Genomic DNA, 18,327 nt, shown 5'->3' on the forward strand with positions numbered 1-18,327 from the left:
AAAAGAGACAAGGAGTATAGAAACACCAACAATGTGAGAGGAAAAACAGGGAAAAGTGGCTTTACCCACAATGGTTTCACCTTCCCTCATCCAAGATCTCTATAACCTGACCGTATCACCTTCGGTTGACTGAGACCAAGGACTATATCCATCAGCACCAAGTGCACACCTCCAGGATAAGCTTGCTAATAAGAATTGACTGCTTTGCAGGGGTGATAATGATTAACAATGTTTAAGAACTAGCCATGAGAAATATGTATTGCTATTAAACTACCACTCCAGTATAGTTCTGTTTGGAAGATTCCAACTGGGCTGATTTATCAGATTCTAAATAATCTCATTGCTGCAATCCCTCACTCTTATTCTCTAACCTCCATACCCTTACATTCACCTGCAACTGAGCAGGTAAGAAAAGCAGTGCTGCAAAATAAACAGTGAAAATATTGAAGTTTCAGTCTTGGAAACAAAGTTTTATTTCACCAAAGTTGACAAGTTTGCATTTCTAGAATTTAGAAGGAAAATACTTTACCAGCAGTTCTGTCAACTCACAAGTTGTCAGTAAAAGAACTTACTGAGTTCTGATCCTCAACCTACAATATTGGCATCAACTGAATCTATAATAGAGTGCAGCCATGTCTCTTCTGCTTTGGGACTCAACAAAAAAGCAACAGCCCCAGCCCAGTCACAGTACCATGCATCCCACTAGGTTCTGTGCCCAGAGGGGGGTTTTGCACATCTCCTTCCCATCAAACATTATATCCTTCCTTGTGCGTATCTCTATCACACTCCAGGGCAACTCTATCTCCCTTCACATCTTCCCCCAAAATGCAGAGTCCAAAGCACTGGATTCACAATATTCAAGCACCTGTGCTGTTCTTCCCCAGAGGCACTGCCTTATGGCTTGACACAAAGTGGAAATTTTATATAACATCCTACAATCCATCTTGTTTCAGGAAAGTTATCAATAACATTGTGGGAAGAGATTTCTTTTACCAAGCAGGTCCAAGGACTTTAAAAAGAAGAAGAAGATTATTGCTGATATGTGTGTCAATTTGATCTCTAAAGGTCAGGTTAAGCATGTAGGATATAGGATATCTGCTGCCCTATACCAGCTTGCTGCTGAACTTCTAGTAGAGAACTTACCATGAGGAAAAGGAGGATGTACGTGTAGCTGTGGCAACACAGAGGAGTTCTCTTGGAAAAAGGAAAAACACGTTCTGTTCACCACTAGTACATACTTTCTGTAAAACTCTAGAAATAATTAGCAAATATTGCCTCACTGTGACCCTCACCTCTCCATTTCAGGAGCACGTTTCTTCAGCAGGTGTAAAGCTGACTTATTACTTGCCTATCAGGCTCCATGGTATGGCTCTTTGTGGCTCAGACACAGGGTTCTGACAACCGTGGCCCCTGGATACCTCCAGCACAATGAGGCAAGAACATGGAAAAGAGTTCAAGGACATAATGGCTTTAGAAAGTTGGCACTACTGCTTTTGCCATTTCCTGTATTTGATCATGATACTGATACCTGTCTGTGCAAATGTTAATTACAAGTTTATGAATAGTAAGAGTCATTAGAAGCAGAGAGAAATAAATATTTTAAAAAAAATAATGAAAAAAAAGGAAAGAGAGTTTCAGTGGGGAAAAAGCAGGGCTTTGCTTACTGATGTTTTCCTCACCTAGGTGCAGGGAGATGCTTCATCACTTGATTCATTTTTAAATCGTCCCCAAATTACTAAGGAAAAAAAAAAGAAAACCCAAAGAAAAGCTTTACACTGGAAGTTCAGTGGGATAATTGAACAGAAGATATTTGTGTCTTGCACCTGCTCTTCTCCAAAATGTCTCACATGTAACAATCAATGATGTTTACAGAATGCTATTGTTTTATTTTTGGTAAAACTGAAAAAAAAATCCTGTTTAATCTTAATGCTGACACAGAGTACAGCACTTTCTTCAGCCCATAGTCCTTTAGAATTAGGCTTTCTATTTGAAGCAGAGTAAAAAATGTTGAAAAGAATGCCTGTTTCCTGCTTTTAGAGGTAGTCCTCCCCATGCCAGGCAGCAGCAATAAAGCAACAAAACTCAAACAAGCATAAGGAACTGCGGCTCAAATTAAAATTGTATCAGAGTGGCATTGAGAGGGAGTGAGATAACAGTGAGAGCCCAAGGATATAGGAGGCCAGCTTATACATAATTAATTTGCTAATCTTCCATGGCATTTCCCTGAAATGTGTTATTTTCTCTAATGTATCCAGAAGAATGACAAGCTGTCTTTCCAACTGGATTTATGTGCATGTGCTCTGCATTCCATATTTCAATAATAAAAACAGTAGGATGATGATGTATTAACTACTTTTTAACATCTCTCAGCTTTCTGGGATTTGTTTACTTTGCCATGTGCTATTTAGCTGCACATTGATGATCAATCAGAATGTTTAATCACAAGAACCTAAAAATACCAAATGGCATTCTTCACAAAGAAATCACAGGGAATTAACTCTTCAGAAGTAAATCAGTGTGCTCCTTTATGTTTGAAGTTACAGGTATTTTCTGTGTTTGGAGTTAAATTCAAAGTTCAGAGGTAAGGCTTTAAGCATTTTGATTAATTTAACATATCTGTATTTTTTGTTTACTAATTATAATCTAGAATTTCCTTAAAATGTAGCATTAGATGATTCCTTAGTACAGGAGAGCGTTGAAATTATTTTGTGTATTGAACACTGTAAGGGAATCATCACATCCTAAGAGAGATTTTATGAGGAATGCTTCAATAAATGCATGCACCCCTGGACTGGGTGGCTATTTTGTGTGACCCTTTGTTGCCTTTTTCCTCTCTGAGAAACTAATAATTACCAGGAAGCTTTGAAAACAAGAAAATCTCAGAGGAGGAGCTAAATTACCAAGCAGTTTTATTGACGTAGCAAATGGAAAAACAAATATTTAATGGAAATGATACTTTGGCTCAGAAGGTTCAGTCCACATGTGGTCTCAAAAGAAAAACCTTGCTACAAATACATGGAGCAGAGCCAGTGCCTTGCTGAAGACTGTGAACATATCAATAGAAGAACTTGATGCTGACCTTGAACACACAAAAAATATCCAGTGCTGTATGTCAGTGCTGACTAGGGGGATGATGTTGACCTACATTAACATTTTATTACCATTTGGCACTGTTTTTAAGCTGAGCCAAGGTAACACTCAGTCATTAGGAATTTCTTTATTGTGCCTGTTTAAAATAGAGCCATCTGTGTGAAAATCAGACAAAGGAAGAAGAAATGAAATAAACAACAAAATGTACTTACACTTAGATTGGAGAAATATGTTAAATATTCATCATGGAGTATTTATTTATGATAATAGCACATTTTTCTATTCTCAGCTGCCGTGATCTTTGTTATGCAAAATGAAGTTACATAAGGTTTTTATTAAACTCCTTACCAAGCAGGTATTTTCTATACTCCCTGTAGCTAATACTAGGAGGTGGAGTTAGTACAAATTATTTCTGTCACATGTGTATGTATATATAGTTTCAGCATCACTTAGCAAATTGCCTCCTTTTAAGGCATAATATTTTGTATTCTGAAGCATCTTTAACTGCTCTAGCAAGTTACCAAATGACTTCATACCTAGCATGACAATTGTGTTACTGCCAGACTGTCAAGAAAGTGAAGAGCTTTGGGAAGCCAGAAGTCAATGTCCTCAGAAGGGTACAAGCATTTAAGCAAAAGGGAGAGTCTAGAGGGCATAATCTGGCCATTGTCATGTCTGAGCCTAATAGTTTCCTCTGCCTTCACTCCAATGCCAAGAGCAGAGAACTGTGGACTAGAGACTTTTAGTCCTTCCTCACTGAGCTTGTCATCAAATAATTGTATCATTCTAGAGTCAGAAAACAGAGAGGAGACTCAAGGAACAAACTAAACAGTAATAACTAGGGAAAGTATACCAACCAGGCACAGAACTATAACTTAACCCCCCCAAAATACTCAGCACTCAGCTTCAACAGCCAACTATCAGTTCCCCTGTTCTTTTAGCTTTAGCTTCTTTGGTGTTGAAACCATTTTTATCCTGCTACATTTAGGCCTGCTTATTTAGGTCATATATAACTCCAGTGCAAGAGTGAATTTTGTCTATAAATGATTATTTATATGTTTTTTTAAGCCTGTGTATGCAAGAAAAAGGAACAAATGCTTACACTGAGAAACTATGCTTTGCAAGTGGAAAAGGCAATTTGAAATTAATGTTACTATGCCCATAAACACACAAGTAATTAAAAATACTAAAGCTTTATAAAGCTTCTGTAATTGATGAAGAAAACAATTACAACACTACTATAAACACATAACTGAAATATATTTTTTCTCTTTTTTCTTTTTTTACTTAGAATCAATTTCATAAGCAAATGGAATTTACTTAGAATGGAAACAGAGGAAATGTAGAACTACCATTGAGTACCAAGGATTTTCAGTCTTTATTAACAAAAGAGGAAAGAATGCAGGTGACAAGAAGAGACAGGGGAGAGAAAAAGAATATTATTATGTTCTAATAAATGATCTTTTAGATACAATAAGTTAATCGCTGTTGAATTTAAACATAGGCAGATACGTTGCTTGGAGCCCTGTGACCAGCTTCCAAATGTCAGGGTAGAATGCTAGGGAAATAGGTATCAAAAACAATACTCCAAGAGAGAAGAATCAACACAAGGACAGACCTATTACTTAGAAGACTTTCTTTAAAAGCCCAAGAAAGAATAAAACAATAGTCCTTAAACTGCTGGATAATAAATGACAACATTTCAATACATAGAATACGGCATTTTACAAAATGTAACTATCTCAAAACTGTAACCAAACCATTCCTTTTCTTCTTTTCATGGCTACAAAATTATGTAATATTTGAGCCAGTTTCTGTTATTGTAAAGGAGCTAAGAAGCTTTTTCAATTGGCCTTTCCCAGTGATCATGCCACATGAAAAGTAAATTTCAGTGGTCCTCTAATTAGACTTGAAGTAGGTGTGGAACGTTAAAGAGCTCTAATAAAATCTTATCAGACTGAAGACTATTCCAAATAGATTTGAGAGAAAATTACCTTATTTTTACTGGGTATCACAGACTCTCAACTTTACCACTGCAATGTCAGGGGAGCTGAACCAGAGATAAAAATGGTAGGAAAGCGCAAAAGACTATGTTAGATCGCTATCAATGGCTCACACAGCTACAGGTTGTAAGGGACTTTTCAATGAACAATGTAAAGTCTCTGACAAAAGTGAAGTATCCGTCGTCCTCCTTGAGGATTCCAACTGATAACCATTCAAATAATAATATTACATTCAACAAGTTCTTTGGAACCACAGGAGAAATTAGGCACCTACAGTAAGTGCAAATTTTTCACTTTCAAATTTCTGTGTTCTCTCCTTGTATTGCTACAAAAATGAGGCTGGCAGTGCTGTGCCACTCTGCAAGCACGCTGGGGAAACGTATGTACTTTTAACACAACTGGTATGTCAGTTATGAAGATCATTCGGAAGTTCATAAATACACTACTAATAAAAACTTACGTATGCATTTGGGGGAAAAGGACACGCCAGAAATATGAGAGAAAATATTACACAGAGGCTTAGTGGGTACTGTCCATCTTGCAAATTGACCAAGGAATATGCTCTGCAGCTGGGTTAAGGGCAGGTATATCATACAATCATATAGTTAAGGTTATGACATTTGTTTTAAGTTGGTCAGGTAGCAATACTGACATTTCCCAGCTTCTGAATACTCAATAATTGGAGTCTTAGTCTTCTTTTAATGTAATTCCCAGGGCGTGTCTGCACAAATCATACATATTGCGAAGTGCTCCTTCCTCGTGGTAAACACTACCGGTCCCTGTAAGAAAGGATGCCTTCACATCCATCTCTGATCCACAGAGATATACCTCTCCAAAACACTTCTAACCTCCATCATTTCCCCTGATACGTTATAATTTAAAAAATAATGTATTCGAGGAGACACTGCCAACAGAAATGATGATTCAGACCACTGAATTACAAGAACTACAAAACTTTCCTGGAAGAGAAAATCAGGCACACTATTATGCAGGATACCATACTTCTGGAGGGACTGGGAATCTTTTTTTAATCTATTAAACTCTAGGAATAAAAATCTAATGGATTATGTATTTATGAACAGGTCATACAAGGAATCACATGTCTTATTGCATTTCATGTATTTGTTATGAATTACTGAGGATAGATGTCCAATTAGAAAGACAGAACCTGTTTTGCATCAATGAACTGTCTGCAGAGAAGGAATATACAATGGACTATTTCATTATACAAACCGCCCAAAATAAAACAAACACAAAAAGCACCACACTTTTATCACATGAAGATATTGAGGCATTTCTCACATGAAAAATTTCCTACCACCATCTACCCCTACACACAACTCTATGTAAATATCCCTTATTAAGGAAGTTGCATAAGTTTGTGCTTATAAGAACTGAGAAGCAAAAAGCCACACAACAGAAAGTTGTCTATTGATACAGCATTGCTTCTGCCATGTAAGACTGAGGCAGAACAGCTTTAAAGAAATCTTAAAGACTCTACCACATAGTGCATCAGAAATGTCAAAAAATACCAATGACAGAAGTAAATGGAAGCAGAGTAATTTATGTTAGAAATGATTGCATGATCAGAATCAGGAATATTAGTGTATCATAGTATTAGTAGGGCAGTAGTAGCAGTAGCACGGTATTACTATACAGAAGCAGACAATCTCAGTCAGATTGATAGGCTTTTTTATCATGGGTGGATTTTGACTTCAACTACCACATGGCAACCAAGCTAAAGAGCTGTATTGCACTCAGCTTCTGCAACACAGTATTTCTAGAGTAAACTGTTTTCAGCACTTGCTCACATCTACTTAAATCAAAGTGCAACTGCTATTTGCTTCTTGGCACCCTTCAGTTGACCTCTTAGGCATAATTGTGATCACTCTAATCAAGAAACTTAAAAACCACTTTCAACACCTTAATGTGCGTTTGCAGACATTAGGCAGAGAGCTCAGCTAACAAGCACACAGTGCTGCCCTTTAGGAACAAAGCCTTGATGTTGAAACACAGAAATGATGAATCAGGTTTAAATTTACAAAAAAAAGAATACTAAATGATAAAAAACTACCAGAAACAACAGCTCACTTCGTTATTTAAACACCCTTTCTCTAATTGCATTCAGTGTAGCAACTATATACTAGGAACTGGATTTCTTCTGCGAGATCAATTCAAAGGAACTGAATATTTCACTGGAGAAGATCAAGACTGGTCAGGAATTACTTGCAGCATGTACCAGATGCATTTTTGTAAGAATTTAAAAAAAGTTCATGACTCAAAAATGTACTTAACACTACCAAAAAACCCAGACAATTCATATGAGATCTCAGCATTTAATGGCATATTTGGTCAGTGGACACTTAGGGAAGGGGGGTTAGTTGCACTGCCTGATTTTATGCACTTAACTGAGGTGCAGAGTTTACCAGGCTAGCCTCCACCAACACATAAAGGCTCCCACACAGAACTATTTTAAAAAATGTATTAGCACAGATATTTACTCCTTATGCTGTTTTCCACAAGCTTGTTTTAATACAGGCCAACTTCTGATTACCCATTATAGAAGCTCTAAATCATCCATGCAGATGTCTGGATTCCTTAAAGCGATGTTACACTTTAAGGTAACATCTTAGACAGGTACCTCTTTCCATCAGTACATTTTTTTCTGATATATCAACTTCTGTATAGCTGGTCTGCTTGCAGTCTGACTAAAAATTGTTATCTTCTCTGCCTTAAGCATGGTTCATGAACAGAAAGCAGAAAACAGCGCTATGAGGTATATTCTGTGAACTATTGTTAGGTAGGAAATAAACAGAATTAATAAAGATTGACCATCAGGGGCACATATAGCTAAATATCAGCAATAGTGACATCTTAGGTGTCCATGACTAGATTGTTCAGATGTGCTGCAAGGTACCAAGGTCGAAGTTTTGAGCAGGGAAACACCACTTTGAATATATATGTTGGCTGATGTAAATACTTTTCTCTCACCTTTGGCAAAAATACAACTACTGTTATTGTGGGTAAATTCTTACAAGCACTCATGAAATCTAGTTTTCATTACAGAGGGCAATCAGAGGTGTCTTCTCTGTGGTTTCCTTCTATCTGTCATGAAAGTCAAGCATTACAAGGGTTATGGTGAGACCCAAAATCTTGTAGAAAAGGCAGCTAGTGTTAATCACACCACCTCCCTCACTCAGTGCCTCTCAATGCTTTCATAGATACCATGTAATTACTTCTTTCTTTTTTTTTTATGAGAGGCATTGTGACTGTTGCTAGAATAATTAAGTGTTGAGGGAAGAGCACCTGAACTCAGAAGCCATTCTTCCAGTTGAAAAGGAGGCAGCTGGTACATGGTAACTAGGTAACTAAGAATGCATGAATGTTAATTTCCATGATTCTGTAATTTGGGTAACATAAAACATATTGCTTTAAAGGAAACTGCCACTGCTATCTCTTCCTTATCTCAAACTAGAAATGTTACTACCTGAATCACTTCTGTTTAGTCATTATTTTCACATTCTCGTTGTAGATGTACTTATGATATGCTTCAGGTAACATTTCCTTGCAGACAAGTAGAAAAGCTATGCCATTTTTTTTATAAAAGTATACTGAAATCACTTTTAAGCTTCTCAAAAATTTATTTTACAGCTGTCTTATTCTGGACCTCTGATTAAAACTGGTCTTGCACATTAGGGAATCATTTTAATGAATGTAAGCTGCTTTAATTTTTCCAGCATGTTCCTTCTTTACTTGGGAACTATTTTTCCCCCTACAGAAGAGAGATGGAGATGAAGGGAGCAACATAATTATATTTAAATAATTGTTTGTATAAAATACTGTTAATGCTTACAGAAGTATGACAAAGGGGATTTTCTGAATAATGAAGTTACTCAATTAAAAATAAGCTCATGCACTGGATTAGCAGGGTGTTGGGAAAAGACTGAAGCAGTTACCTGGCAATTGATCAAGGAGTCTTGTCTTATAGAACAATACTGTCACAAAAATAGCTCATTAATCTGAAAGGCCGATTACTAAAACTGTTGTGGGAGCTTTATTTTTCAGAAGAATATTGAATTAATGAGAAATAATACAAAGGGGGAGTTTAATTATTCTGAAAAGAATGATTTTCTACCCTAGGCTCTCAGGACAGATATGATTATGTAGGTCACATATCTAAAATTACTTTTATGCATATTTCATTAAAAGCCACATCTTTCCTGACAGATAGCAAGCAATAAACCCTCTTCAGATCGTCCTCTCTCCACAGTGCCTTCAATGAAAGCTATTTCCATTGTGGCCAGAGAGTGGTTAAGATGAGCAGTGGATAGCACTCCATGAACACAAAACCAGCCGTGTCTTATTTTTAGGTTATTGTTTTCACATCATAAGAAGTTGTTTTCTTTCTCACTCTCTCCAAACACCGCCCCCCCCCCCCATCATTCTGAATGTATAGCAATTGGACATTGGCCAGGATTCCTCATCTGCTTGTATTTCTGGAGGATTACTATCTAACTGATGAGAATACTAGATAAGCATTTGCATGTTCATCCAAACAATGAGATTTTGATTCTGAGTTGAATTGTAAGATTTTCAATGGAACTTTACAAATGCAAATGAATCTAAAACACATTGATAATGAAATTATGTATCAAAGATACTGAATTAGTTGGCACCTACTTTTGTTGTTTTCAGACAAGAAATACTTTTACATCCCATTTTAGTGTTTTCTGCTTTATTTTTAACTGGATTACAGATGTTTTCTTCATTGTAATAAAATATTCCTCGCCAGATTTACACATAATAATGCTTTAGTCTTTAAATTGCTATTATCTTTTCTTAGCTGCAAGACTGAGATTTACTGTACTCCACATACATGAAATGATAAAAATTCTTGGTCCATTAAGCATCAGAAAGAATAATTACAATATAAAATAACATTTTCTACTTAATCTTAAAAAGCTAATATGTCTAGTGCAGGGTCAGAGGGTTTATCAGGTACTGGCATACATAATACTAAAACCTGGATTTCTCAGCTCCACAAGTGAATGTGTATGAAGTCCTAGTTTATCCAACATATTCTGGTGAACTGAATTGTATTTCATCACACCTCTTACTATACTAACATCCAGTTAGAGTACTAACGAATTGCTTGTCATATTTAAGTTTCAGAGAAACAAATTCCCAGACATTCCTGTGCTCCTGCTTTCATATACACTCAAGCCTAGATATAAATAACAATAAAGACAAAACTGTGTTCTTGTTAAATTATGAAGACATGATTTCTACCACATTTTGGTGTAAGTCAGCAGTGGTATTTTTGTGTCTGAACTGTTTGATGGAGCTTCTGATGTATTCTTCCAAACTTCAAATAACATCAAAACTAAATCTGAACTATAGCTGAACTATTTTTATCCTCAATAAGCACTAGTTCAAAGAAAGGGTAGTTGGGTTTAAACTGTTCATCAGATATGAAAAGGGACAACAAGCAAAGGGTATGGTTTAGCTAAGCAGAAACTTTATTAATTCATCAGGGAACTACTCAGCAGTGCCTCATACAGCACAGATTATGGTTTACTACTTGATTATTTCCCTTGATTGAAGAATTGTTACCAGTCCCTTTACCCACTGCTGAGACTGCACAGCCCTCCCACTGCAACTTTTTACCCAATTCCTCCCATTTTCTTTAATGCCCTTGTGTTCTGGCTTTTTAAGACTCCAGATCCCTCCCAACCAGTGTTGGCCACCTTCTAACTGTGGCATTCTCAAATATCTTCTCATCAGACATGCTAGGCCTATGGTTGGTGTGAAATTGCCAACCTGCACAAACTGGACATGACAGGAAAAGCTGCCCATTCCCCAGAGAGGCTGACACACCTGCAGTTGACAAAAACCCCAGACACCTATTAAATCAAATGAGGAAGTGTGGAAGCTACACTCTTAGTGAGGAAAGGATCTCAAGCTAGACTGTGTACAGGTTTTGTACACTCCCATCTTGTGTTCATATGCTGACGACTTCATCAACATTATTCTGCTTCCCCACACTACCAAATCCTGTAAACTCAGGGTAAAAAGACAGCAAAAATGTTCCTTTTCTACCCCTTACATCAATGACCTTGACATTCTTCTTCCTACACATGCATGCTAAAAACATCATATCTCTGAAAGTGTAAGAGCACTTGGGTATGTAACACATCTTCCAAATGAACCTTGCACCCTCCCACATGGCATACACAGGGCAAGAGTAGACAGGGTCTGTGGTTAACAGCCAAGTGACTTTGGATTCGCCACTTCTCCTACCCACTTTTCCCATAGGACCCCATATGAGTTAGCAGATGCCATGCTAGCACAACCCTGCAGTGATTCATACACAACTTAGTTGGAACAGGTAAGAAATACAAACTGCTTCAGAGTTGCAAGTGATTCATGAGCTGCAGCTTGCCTCCCCTAGGGCCATTAAACATCTAAGAGAGAGTGAAAAATCATATGGATTTTCAAATGTCTGATAATGCAAAGATCCTAATGCTATATGCTGAAGCTTATAGATACCTTTTGTGCTTAACTTTCCATTTTGCTTGTGATTATAAGCTTCTTTTTGCTTAGTTTTCACTGCTGTCTGTATTTAGGGTATTTAATCTGACACATAAATTACTCCTAGTCTTCACAAGACCATATGCCACACTTAGAGAGCAGAGCAAATACAAATAAGGAGCTTTCATTTAATCTCTTATTTAATTTGCAATGATCTAGACCACTGTGATCTGAAGGAATATCATACCAACATACAAAATCAGAATAGTGCAGAGAGCACAAAATACTAGCTTGATAGCTGTTAGTCTGAGACAGGAGAGAAACCAGAAGACAAAACTGCACTAGATCTATATGCAGATCTTACACAATTGAAAATGGAGAGAGAAAATCAGCAACTTGGCACCACAGGTAAAAAGAAAGAACAGGGCAAACTTTGCTTTGTCAAGTAGACGTGGGTAAATTCCAGCTAGTGGTACTTACTCTCTGTTTCACCTGACTGGGGTTCCATCTTTGACAGTACAGCCCATGCATATTTTCTGACGCTACTTTGTGACAGCAATAACGTGGGTATGGTTTCACGCAGAGAAACCGCTTCTTTAAGACATCTCAAACAGCATTTGTACCCTAAGAGACAGTTCTTGTTCAATTCTGCCTGTGACTCAAACGCTGAGACTTAACAGGAACAAGAAAAACATCAACACAGGAATATTTTCCATTATAAGGGATATATATTCATCATTGGAGCAATTAAACTACCTTGTAAGTTCATTGTAGATTAAGCAAAAAAGGGGGAAGAAAAAAGAAAAGCAAAAAGCAACACCCATACACTAAGGATCTGCATTCTTGTGCCTGAAAGTTAAGTAACATTAAACATTTCTAAGGCTCTATTACTTACATAAGAGACAGAGTTCTCAGCCATTTATACATGTTATTTATGTCATTTACGCTGAATGACAGTGACTTACATGTCAGCAATAGGTGTATGCATACAGGCAGAGATTCTTGGGAACAAGCTAGGATCTTGGGAACAGCATAGTACTGTCAAAAGGTTCCCCAATTCAGTGTCAGGTCACCATGTGCAATTACTAAATGCCTTATCTGTAAAAAAAACCCAATGCCTATGCCACAGGATCATTATCACAATACTCTGAGCCCTTGCTGATCAAGAGTTGATTAGAAATATTGTAACTACAATGCTACGGGAGTACTTTTGAACTTTCAGGTTTAGATAATTGAAACAAAATGTATAAAGTAATTTTAAATTATAAAAAATTAGTAAAGTGTGCATTTTTAGGTTTTGCTTAAGGTTGGGGCTATTTAGCCTAAGCAGGTAAGGAGAAGTTAAGAACATTTTAAGTCTTTTTATTTTAATCTGTTTTGCTTTCTGTACTGTTTTGTCACTCAACATTTTTGTTTCAGTCACTTTCCCTCCTCTTAGACATCTGTTCACAGTCCCTCCACTTCTCTCATCTTTGTTCCCCTTCCATTGCTATTTGTATAATTAATAAATATCTTCACTGTAAACATCTTCTGAGCTACCACTCCAAACTTTAAAAAAGAAATCTGTAACTTGCAAGGTCAAAGAGTATGAGGACCAATAAAAAAGATTACCTTCCAAGTCATGTTCTCTTAACTACTAAAGAAACACCAGTTTTCCTCACACAAGTTAGAAAACTGTTTTCCAAAACCACGAATACTGTTCCATTTAGTCTTCTCTGTGCATACATAACTTCTATACAAATAAAAATAAATTAATATAAACAGTTTCATATGCAACTTTTCAACCAACCCAAGTGTATATTATTCTGAAGACTACTGTCTGAAACTCTGAAATGCAAACAGCAACACTTTACATAAGGACTTGCACTGCCTTCCTTCACCAGCCTGGACAGCTGCATCATCCTTACAAGTTTTTGTTGTCTTATGCAAAGCTCCTTGAGAACGCACCTACTGCTTATATCTGATTTTTGTTTCATATAAGCAGCTTTGATCCTGCTTTGATCTTCTTGTTTCAGCCAGTCTCACAGAATGAGAGATTCTAGTCACATTAAAATTGTTACTATGTTTTTAAAAGATATTATATATTACTTTGAAAAAAGCAAGACTATAAAAAAAAAACTTTTAGCAAGATTTCAGTAGAGCTTTGATTAAAAGAAGTAGATTTTAATTTTTTTAGAGTAATGTCAATATATTTCAAAGAGTTAGTGTTCTAAATCTATTTAGGCAAAACGTTTTCTCAGGTTAGGTGGCTGAATAATAAAATCAAGAGCTTCTAGTGCAGTGTTCTCAAACAATCAAACTACACAGAATGCCTTTTAATTTCATTTAGGCAAGGACAATTCATCGTGAAATTACATTCTAGAACATAACTAACCATATTCTTATAGAATCTAACAGACTAAGGGCACAGTGTCAATCTGCTAGCCCAATCAGGCTGCTGTTTCAAAAGTAATGTTACTCTTTATCTGAATGCATCTCAAATGTGTCAGAACACAAATGATAGCTAGAGATAACAACATTTAGTACTTTAAGAGCTTTGTCACAGACCTACACAGTACACGTACAGGAAAACTAACAAATTCCAGATATTTTTCCATAGAAACGGGATTATTTAACAAGGAACCATAAACTTCAGCTGAAGGTTTTTCTACCTGGAGACAGCATAATAAAAGATTAAGAACCTTTAAGAACTTTCTTGCAAAGTATGCTCACCTTGTCCAAGGACTGTCAATATCTGATGTGTAAGAGATTCCTTTGGCCCATAACTGATTCAGAAGATATGCAGAACACCTAGCTCACAAGTCCAACAGAACATAAAATAGAAGACCTCTTCCCTGAGGGCAGCACTACCATAGGTCTGTCTTCTGCACCACCATTAATACTTTTTTCTCCAAAGACAGTATGAAATTAATGCCTATCCCTCTCTTAAATTTGGATTAAATTAGTCAAGATCAAAAATTTCAAAAAAATAATGGTAAGCTGAAGGGGGAAGTTAATTAATGCGATGGGGTGAAAACAAATGCTTGTCAAACTTTTCAGACTTGCCAACTAAGTTCATCTCCTGTCAGTCTGCTACTGTAAAAGCAAGTCTTCAAAAGCATCTTTTTTTTTTTTTCTGGACAATTATTTTCAAATACTTAGTGTTCTGTTGAACTTCAGCCTCATACCTTAGTAACACATGTTGTTGCTCCTAAGCAGATGGAAACAGGATCTTCTCAACTAATGATTCAGGGTTTTATCTTAAACCCTGTCAGAAGTTTGTCTGGAGCCATTGTATGCTTTCTCTGTGTTTTCTAGCATCCAGTTATTAAACTAAAGCAATAGATGCCCACAGCAAATATTTTATTAAGACATATTTTTTAAGCCATTACAGGTTTATAAGCTTTTATCATTCTCTTTCTGGCTAATCTTGCAGTTCTGCCTAATCAGAAATTTTCCTTCTTTTTCATAGTCTGTCTGACTGCATAAAATATGAAATGTCTATGCATGAAAACTGGCTATAGTAATTTGGATACTTTTGACCATTTCTATAAGGTAAACAGAGTTTCCACTACAGTGGAATTATATGCAAAACATTCAGACTATTGTCTTAGTATGTGCCAATAACCTATAATTTAATTGTAAGCATCTCAGCGCAGCTGAGCGACAGCTATAATGGAATCAAATTTAAATCTTACCATGGTCAAAACTGTTGGTTTACTTGGCTGAATTAGCCAAAGCTAACGTTTAAAGTTTGTCCATGAAAATTCTTTAAGACCTCTTAGTCTACAGGTAAGTTTTTTACTTCCTTAAAATTATTCGTCTAATGTTACATTAATATTCTGAGCTGCAGTTTTACATTGGCATTTATTTTGTAACAAGCTCAAACATGAGAAAGCAAATGTTTGCCTTTAAACACAAATAAAAGAAAACCAAAAGTTCTTATGTGAATAAAGCTTTCCTGGCTCTCCAGTCTTTTTGAATCAGTTAAGAAACTAACACACTTGTAGAAAGTCGGAAACATTAATTTGTGCATCATATTCCCTAAATCCTCTCAAATAAATCATAACAGTTTGTCTTAAATATTATAGAAGATCAACCTGAACTCACACTTCATATTAACTGCAGAGATCAATTAGAAAACCATCAAAAACCAAACCAAAACCAACCAAACAAAAAAACAAACCCAAAAACAAACTCCACCACATCATATCCTGTATTACAAGAGGTAAGTTCTGAGAGGATAGGTGAAGAAGGGAAGCCTCCACAAAATGGAAACACAGTCTGATTCCTTTTGGACTGTGCTGGTTTTACTGGAAGATGGCAAGACAGTAGATGCCCTATTATGAATCTGGCAGTAACACCAGGCTCTCTTTGGATTCAGCTGAAGACTTCAATCATAACTAGCACATCCAGAAAGGTATTAAAAAAGAGGATGCCTGACACCTTTCCACTGAGCTTTAGAACGTGTCTCTCACCTGGGCTGAAAACATGAATTGGCAGAATGCTCCCATTCAGGATGTGTGGCTCACCACACATGAGTTGGTTTGTTTTTTTCTCTGCTTGGGACTAAGATTTGAAATTCTGTACTTCTATCTCCAAATCATGTAATAAACAATCAGCAATGATTCCTTAACAGTGCGGGAAATATGATGTCATAAAGAGTTACATTCTAGGGCTGCAAAGCAAAGCACAGCAAGAGCTGAAGCAGAGTCAGCCCTTGCAAAGCTTTCCAACTACTAGCTTAAGTGCGCAGCTATTACACCACTCTCTGACCCTCTTAGCCGCTGTGACATGACTCCCTGCCATGAGAAATGCTTCCCACCTCACTCTAGCTTACAGTTCTTTTTCTGTCATGAGAAATGCTTCCCACCCCTACATGCACCCTCCTGGTCATTTGCCTGGAATGTTTCACATACCCATTCAGGTCAGATCAAACACTGCTTCACAGACCAGCTATGGAGCTCCAGGACATCTACCTTTATACAATCATAGGGGCTGGAAGGGACCTTGAGAGCTCATGGGGTCCAACCCCCCTGCCAGAGCAGCTCCCCAGCTCATATTGCACAGACAGGCGTCCAGCTGGATTCAGGATTGTCTTGCAAAAGAGTCACATGCACTACTGCAGCCAGGATTCAATGACCTGTCCACTGCCACATTCCTCCAGTAAAAAAGTATGTCACTGAAAATTTGTCATTATCTATGTTATTTGATACTGATCTTTAAATACTCACGTTGAAAAATTCCGATTAGACTTGTCCTCAGGTGTTTAACATGACCTCAGGAGCACCACACACTCTGGCTTCAGTGTTTTCACCAGGAAATAAGAATGTAATTTCCAGCAGGTTTGGAGCTGAACACAGGATCAAACTAAAAGCACCAGCCAAGAAAAAAATCTAATTCTAAGCTTAGCTCTAGATATTAGCTAGTAAAATAATATTATTTGATGCATGTATATTCAATGTGTGTACAGATGAACATCACCAGTTCTACGCAACATTGCAAGAGCCTTAACTATAACACACCCATAAGAAATTCTAGTCTTTTCTCCATTACAGAAGTGTAAGGTGTAAAACAGTCCCATATTTTACTGGCTACCAAACTGGCAAATATTTCAATAAGACAACAAATAAAGCTTCATAATAAAATAATAATAATAAAACCTAACAATATTTGTATTGGTTGACAGCAGAGCTCACAAAAACATGGCTGAAGAAATTCTCCTGCTGTTTATCTGCTAGAGCAAACCTAAGCATTAGATCGCTAGATAAGGAGACATGTGAATCAGTGAGCAAATTACTTGAGCCACTGCACTGCCAGATTGGAGCCAAGAGTAACCAAGTGGGAAACTACACTGGAGTTGCAAGTATCTTCTGCATCCATATGTAACACTGAGAATCTGCAAGATGCCAGAGGCTGTCAAAACAAGTATGCAGTCACTTCATGACAAAAATGGTAGTCTCTACTAAAAATAGAACAAATCAAAAACCCCACTCAAACCCTATTTCTGTCTTGTAATACTGAAACATCCAAAACAAAGCAATATGATATCATTATTTGAACTGCAGTAGTGCTTAGGATGCTGTTATGGTTCTAAGTGGTATAAGACACTACAGTGCTCTCCCACTTCTTGAACTGGTGAACTCCAAGCTCAGTTTTTATCTTGTAGTTGGTTGAAATACACAGAGAAGTCGTATGTATTTTGAGATGCATATTCAAATTAATTATTCAGGGTTTTTTTCTTTTTTATGGTAGTAATTTCCATTTTATAAGCATGTTTTAGTCAGAATTTGGAGGGTAATTTTTGATGTTGTTAAAAATGTCATTTAACAGAATTTTAAAATAAAATTTTAAAAATATGACACAGCATGACTGAACAATCAAAATTATCAATACAAGAAGAAAAATGTACCACAGCCTAGCAAGCCAGATTAAAGACACAAAACCTTAAAAATATTCTGCTGACACACAAAGTAATTAATCCACTCAAAGCTTTCATTAAAATATTTTGAGATGGAAACACTACATTAACATTTTAAAAATATAATCCTAACTCAAGAAAAGGAGTGATCTTCACAAATTTCAGTCAACAGCAGTTGCTGTTTCTCTCAAGTTCAAAAAACTTGGCCAAACATAAAGGACATGAGTATTGCTACTGAAGTCACACACAAACATTTGCTTGGTCATGAGGGTTTTGGGGGTATTTTTGCGTGACCTCTCATGA

This window comes from Gallinula chloropus (assembly GCF_964237585.1).
Source record: "Gallinula chloropus genome assembly, chromosome: 6".
NCBI lineage: Eukaryota > Metazoa > Chordata > Aves > Gruiformes > Rallidae > Gallinula > Gallinula chloropus.